Raw genomic sequence first — 7,773 nt, 5'->3', positions numbered from 1 at the left:
ACAAGGATGCTTCGATGGATATCAAGGTGTCAAGCCGGTGACAATGGTGATCATAACAGTGCTTTGGAGATGGAGATCATAGGCACAAGATGATGATGACCATATCATATCACTTATATTGATTGCATGTGATATTTATCTTTTATGCATCTTATTTTGCTTAGATCGACGGTAGCATTATAAGATGATCTCTCACTAAATTTCAAGGTATAAGTGTTCTCCCTGAGTATGCACTGTTGCAAAAGTTCTTCGTGCCGAGACACCACGTGATGATCGGGTGTGATAAGCTCTACGTTCACATACAACGGGTCCAAGCCAGTTTTGCACACACGGAATACTCGGGTTAAACTTGACGAGCCTAGCATATGCAGATGTGGCCTCAGAACACTAAGACCGAAAGGTCGAACATGAATCATATAGTAGATATGATCAACATAGAGATGTTCACCATTGAAAACTACTCCATCTCACATAATGATCGGACATGGTTTAGTTGATATTGATCATGTGATCATTTATATGACTAGAGGGATGTCTATCTAAGTGGGAGTTCTTAAGTAATATGATTAATTGAACTTTAATTTATCATGAACTTAGTCCTGATAGTATTTGCAAATTATGTTTTAGATCAATAGCTCACGTTATAGCTCCCCGTTTATTTTTAATATGTTCCTTGAGAAAGCAAAGCTGAAAGATGATGGTAGCAATTACACGGACTGGGTCCGTAACTTGAGGATTATCCTCATTGCTGCACAGAAGAATTACGTCCTGGAAGCACCTCTAGGTGCCAAACCCGCTGCAGGAGCAACGCCAGATGTTATGTACATCTGGCAGAGCAAAGCTGATGACTACTTGATAGTTCAGTGTGCCATGCTTTGCGGCTTAGAACCGGGACTTCAACGATGTTTGAACGTCATAGACCATATGAGATGTTCCAGGAGTTGAAGTTAATATTTCAAGCAAATGCCTGGATTGAGAGATATAAAGTCTCCAATAAGTTCTACAACTATAAGATGGAGGAGAATAGTTCTGTTAGTGAACATATACTCAGAATGTCTGGGTACCACAACCACTTGACTCAATTGGGAGTTAATCTTCCCGATCATAGTGTCATTGACAGAGTTCTTCAATCACTGCCACCAAGCTACAAGAGCTTTGTGATGAACTATAATATGCAGGGGATGAATAATACGATTCCCGAGCTCTTCGCAATGCTAAAGGCTGAGGAGGTAGAAATCAAGAAGGAGCATCAAGTGTTGATGGTCAACAAGACCACCCGTTTTTAAGAAAAAGGGTAAAGGGAAGAAGGGGAACTTCAAGAAGAACGACAAGCTAGTTGCTGCTCAAGTGAAGAAACCCAAGTCTGTACCTAAGCCTGAGACGGAGTGCTTCTACTACAAAGAGACTGGTCACTGGAAGCAGAACTGCCCCAAGTATTTGGCGGATAAGAAGGATGGCAAGTTGAACAAAGGTATATGTGATATACATGCTCGCAGTAGCACCTGGGTATTTGATACTGGTTTGTTGATAATATTTGCAACTCGAAACAGGGGCTACGGATTAAGCAAAGATTGGCTAAGGACGAGGTGACGATGCGCGTGGGAAATGGTTCCAAAGTCGATGTGATCGCGGTTGGCACGCTACCTCTACATCTACCTTCGGGATTAGTTTTAGACCTAAATAATTGTTATTTGGTGCCAGCGTTGAGCATGAGAATTATATCTGGATCTTGTTTGATGCGAGACGGTTATTCATTTAAATCTGAGAATAATGGTTGTTCTATTTATATGAGTAATATCTTTTATGGTCATGCACCCTTGAAGAGTGGTCTATTTTTGTTGAATCTCGAAAGTAGTGATACACATATTCACAACATTGAAGCTAAAATATGTAGAGTTGATAATGATAGTGCAACTTATTTTTGGCACCGTCGTTTATGTCATATTGGTGTAAAGTGCATGAATAAAACTCCATTATGATGGACTTTTGGAATCACTTGATTATGAATCACTTGGTACTTGCGAACCATGCCTCATGGGCAAGATGACTAAAACGCCGTTCTCCGGAACTATGGAGCGAGCAACAGATTTGTTGGAAATCATACATACTGATGTACGTGGTCCGATGAATATTGAGGCCCGCGGCGGGTATCACTATTTTCTCACCTTCACAGATGATTTGAGCAGATATGGGTATGTACTTGATGAAACATAAGTCCAAAACATTTGAAAAGTTCAAAGAATTTCAGAGTGAAGTGGAAAATCATCGTAACAAGAAAATAAAGTTTCTACGATCTGATCGTGGAGGAGAATATTTGAGTTACAAGTTTGGTCTTCATTTAAAACAATGCGGAATAGTTTTGCAACTCATGCCACCCGGAACACCACAGCATAATGGTGTGTCCAAACGTCGTAATCGTACTTTACTAGATATGGTGCGATCTACGATGTCTCTTACTGATTTACCGCTATCGTTTTGGGGTTATGCATTAGAGACAACTACATTGACGTTAAATAGGGCGCTGTCTAATCCGTTGAGATGACACCATATGAACTATGGTTTGGCTAGAAACCTAAGCTGTCGTTTCTTAAAGTTTGGGGTTGTGAAACTTATGTGAAAAAGTTTCAGCCTAATAAGCTCGAACCCAAATCGGAGAAATGCGTCTTCATAGGATACCCAAAAGAAACTGTTGGGTACACCTTCTATCACAGATCCAAAAGGAAAGATCTTTGTTGCTAAGAGTGGATCCTTTCTAGAGAAGAAGTTTCTCTCGAAAGAAGTGAGTGGGAGGAACGTAGAACTTGATGAGGTAATTGTACCTTCTCCGGAATTGGAAAGTAGTTCATCATAGAAATCAGTTCTAGTGATCTCTACACCAATTAGTGAGGAAGCTAATGATGATGATCATGAAACTTCAGATCAAGTTACTACCGAACCTCGTAGGTTAATCAGAGTACGGTCCACACCAGAGTGGTACGGTAATCCTATTTTGGAAGTCATGTTACTAGACCATGACGAACCTACGAACTATGAGGAAGCGATGATGAGCCCAGATTCTGCCAAAATGGGTTGAGGCCATGAAATCTGAGATGGGATCCATGTATGAAAACAAAGTATGGACTTTGATTGACTTGCCCGATGATCGGTGAGTCATTGAGAATAAATGGAACTTCAAGAGGAAGACGGACGTTGATAGTAGTGTTACTATCTACAAAGCTCGAATTGTCGCAAAAAATGTTTTCGAGAAGTTCAAGGTGTTGACTACAATGAGAGTTTCTCACTCGTATCGATGCTTAAAAGTCTGTCCGAATCATGTTAGCAGTTACCGCATTTTATCAAATCTGGCAAATGGATGTCAAAACTGCATTCCTTAATGGATTTCTTAAAGAAGAATTGTATATGACACAACAAGAAAGTTTTTTCAATCCTAAAGGTACTAAAAAAGTGTGCAAGCTCCAGTGATCCATCTATGGACTAGTGCAAGCATCTCGGAGTTGGAATATATGCTTTGATAAAGTGATCAAAGCATATGGTTTTATACAGACTTGCGGTGAAGTCTGTATTTACAAGAAAGTGAGTGGGAACACTACAACATTTCTGATAAGTATATGTGAATGACATATTGTTGATCGGAAATAATGTAGAATTTTTTGGAAAGCATAAAGGAATGTTTGAAAAGAGTTTTTCAAAGAAAGACCTCGGTGAAGCTACTTACATATTGAGCATCAAGATCTATAGAGATAGATCAAGACGCTTGGTATATTTTCAATGAGTACATACCTTCACAAGATTTTGAAGTAGTTCAAAATGGAACAACCAAAGAAGGAGTTCTTGCCTGTGTTGCAAGGTGTGTAGTTGAGTAAAGACTCAAAACCCGACCATGGCAGAAAATAGAAAGAGAATGAAAAGTCATTCCCTATGCCTCAGTCATAGGTTCTACAAAGTATGCTATGCTATGTACCAAACCTATTGTGTACCTCACCATAAGTTTGGCAAGAGGGTACAATAGTGATCCAGAAGTAGATCACTGGACATCGGTCAAAAATATCCTTAGTGGAATAAGGAAATGTTTCTCGGTTATGGAGGTGACAAAGAGTTCGTCGTAAAGAGTTACGTCGATGCAAGCTTTGACACCGATCTGGATGACTCAAAGTATCGATCTAGATACATATTGAAAGTGGGAGCAATTAGCTAGAGTGGCTCTGTGCAAAGCATTGTAGACATAGAAAATGCAAAATACATACGGCTCTGAATGTGGCAGACCCATTGACTAAATTTCTCTCACAAGCAAAACATGATCACTCTTTGGGTGTTAATCACATAGCGATGTGAACTAGATTATTGACTCTACTAAACCCTTTGGGTGTTAGTCACATGGAGATGTGAACTAATCACATAAAGATGTGAACTATTGGTGTTAAATCACATGATGATGTGAACTAGATTATTGACTCTAGTGCAAGTGGGAGACTGAAGGAAATATGCCCTAGAGGCAATAATAAAATTGTTATTTATATTTCCTTATATCATGATAAATGTTTATTATTCATGCTAGAATTATATTAACCGTAAACTTAGTATATGTGTGAATACATAGACAAACAGAGTGTCACTAGTTTGCCTCTACTTGACTAGCTCGTTGAATCGATGATGGTTATGTTTCCTAACCATAGACATGAGTTGTCATTTTATTAACAGGATCACATCATTAGAGAATGATGTGATTGACTTGACCCATTCGTTAGCTTAGCACGATGATCGTTTAGTTTGTTGCTATTGCTTTCTTCATGACTTATACATGTTCCTATGACTATGAGATTATGCAACTCCCGAATACCGGAGGAACACTTTGTGTGCTGCCAAACATCACAACGTAACTGGGTGATTATGAAGGTGCTCTACAAGTGTCTCCCATGGTACTTGTTGAGTTGGCATAGATCAATATTAGGATTTGTCACTCCGATTGTCGGAGAGGTATCTCTGGGCCCTCTAGGTAATGCACATCACTATAAGCCTTGCAAGCAATGCAACTAATGAGTTAGTTGCGGGATGATGTATTACGGAACGAGTAAAGAGACTTGCCGGTAACGAGATTGAACTAGGTATTGAGATACCGACGATCGAATCTCGGGCAAGTAACATACCGACGACAAAGGGAACAACGTATGTTGTTATGCGGTTTGACCGATAAAGATCTTCATAGAATATGTAAGAGCCAATATGAGAATCCAGGTTCCGCTATTGGTTATTGACTGGAGACATGTCTCGGTCATGTCTACATAGTTCTCGAAGCTGTAGGGTCCGCACACTTAACGTTCAATGACGATTGGTATTATGAGTTTATGTGATTTGATGTACCGAAGGTTGTTCGGAGTCCCGGATGAGATCACGGACATGATGAGGAGTCTCGAAATGATCAAACCGTAAAGATCGATATATTGGAAGGCTATATTCGGACATCGGAAAGGTTTCGAGTGATCCGGGTATTTTTTGGAGATCCGGGAGAGTCACGGGAATACGGAAGTACATATGGGCCTTAGTGGGTTTTAAGGGAAAAAGAGGAGAAGCCACGAGGGCTGACCGCGTGCCCCCCATGGGCCTAGTACGAATTGGACTAGGGGAGGGGCTGCGCCCCCTCTTTCCTTCTCCTCCCCTTCTCCTTCCTTCCCCCTCCTAGTAGGACTAGGACAGGAGGAATCCTACTCCTACTAGGAGGAGGATTCCTCCCCCCTTGGCGCGCCTAGAGAGGCCGGCCGGCCTCCCCCCTTGCTCCTTTATATATGGGGGAAGGGGGCATCCCAAGACACACAAGTTGATTGTTCCAAGCCGTGTGCGGTGCCCCCCTCCACCATAATCCACCTCGATCATATCGTAGCAGTGCTTAGGCGAAGCCCTGCGTCGGTAGCAACATCATCACCGTCATCACACCGTCGTGCTGACGGAACTCTCCCACAAAGCTCTGCTAGATCGGAGTTCGTGGGACGTCATCGATCTGAACGTGTGCTGAACTCGAAGGTGCCGTGCGTTCGGTACTTGGATTGGTCGGATCGTGAAGACGTACGACTACATCAACTGCATTCTCATAACGCTTGTGCTTACGGTCTACGAGGGTACGTGGATGATACTCTCCCCTCTCGTTGCTATGCATCACCATGATCTTGCGTGTGTGTAGATTTTTTTTAAATTACTGCGTTCCCCAACAATATTGGCTCCTACATATTCTACAAAGATCTTTATCGGTCAAACTGCATAACAACATACGTTGTTCCCTTTGTCATCGGTATGTTACTTTCCCGAGATTCGATCGCAGGTATTCTCATACCTAGTTCAATCTCTTTACCGGCAAGTCTCTTTACTCGTTCTGTAATGCATCATCCCGCAACTAACTCATTAGTCACATTGCTTGCAGGGCTTATATTGATGAGCATTACCGAGAGGGCCCAGAGATACCTCTTCGATACACGGAGTGACAAATCCTAATCTCGATCTATGCCAACTCAACAAACACCTTTGGAGACACCTGTAGAGCATCTTTATAATCACCCAGTTACGTTGTGACATTTGATAGCACACAAGGTGTTCCCCCGGTATTCGGGAGTTGCATAATCTCATAGTCAGAGGAACATGTATAAGTCATGAAGAAAGCAATAGCAATAAAACTGAACGATCATAATGCTAAGCTAACGGATGGGTATTGTCCATCACACCACTCTCCTAATGATGTGATCCCGTTCATCAAATGACAACACATGTCTATGGTCAGGAAACTTAACCATCTTTGATTAATGAGCTAGTCAAGTAGAGGCTTACTAGGGACACTATGTTTTGTCTATGTATTCACACATGTACTAAGTTTCCAGTTAATACAATGCTAGCATGAATAATAAACATTTATCATGATATAAGGAAATATAAATAACAACTTTATTATTGCCTCTAGGGCATATTTCCTTCAGATTATGCCTTGGATGATCTAACTATGCTCAATTCTGTCAATTGCCCAACAATAATTTGTTTACCCTTCGCTATTTTTCTTTTGAGAGAGATGCCTCTAGTGAACCTATGGTCCCAGGGTCCATTCTCCATATATTTATAAGTTCTTACAATTTCTATCAATTTACTATCACTACCTAGTTACTATTATCCTTTGCTATCTTTACTATTATTTACTTTTAACCTTTTGGCTAGCAAGAACAAGGGGATGCCGACCCCCTTGCTTTGTTTGGTGCAAGCAATTATTTTGTTTGTGTGTAGGTGCTGCTAACGTTGTACATGTGTTGCCACCTACTGTTAGATAAACCTTGGTTCTTAACTGAAGGAAATACTTTCTGCTGTTGTGCTACATCACCCTTCCTCTTCGGGGAAACCCAACAACTCCTGCAGGAGTAGCACACCCCGGAGCTCCCTGTGTGCCTACGATGTGAAAGCGGTCAAGCTCTTTAGGGATAAGGTGCATCTTAACTTCCATGAGTACGCCGACGCCGCACACTTCCTAGCGCCGAAGAACATGAGGATATGCTCCAAGGCTAAGGAGAAGGAGCACCTCGAGGTCGAGATGCAGTACTTTGACCCTAAAGTGAGGCGTCTCTCCATGAATCCTCGTGTCATGGGGCACAATAAGATGTTGCTCATGGCCTACAAAGCCAGGAAGAAGGTGACGGACGATCACATACATTGTGATGCGCTTGCGAGGGAGTCTGAGGAGGATGAGCTGACCCCTTATCACGCGCCGGTGATAGGTCTACAAGGGACGACCACGTGGTTGGCCCCTCC

Source organism: Triticum dicoccoides, chromosome 2A, assembly GCF_002162155.2.
Source record: "Triticum dicoccoides isolate Atlit2015 ecotype Zavitan chromosome 2A, WEW_v2.0, whole genome shotgun sequence".
Classification (NCBI taxonomy): domain Eukaryota; kingdom Viridiplantae; phylum Streptophyta; class Magnoliopsida; order Poales; family Poaceae; genus Triticum; species Triticum dicoccoides.
The sequence above is the reverse complement of the archived record's forward strand: the minus strand, read 5'-3'. Positions refer to the sequence as shown.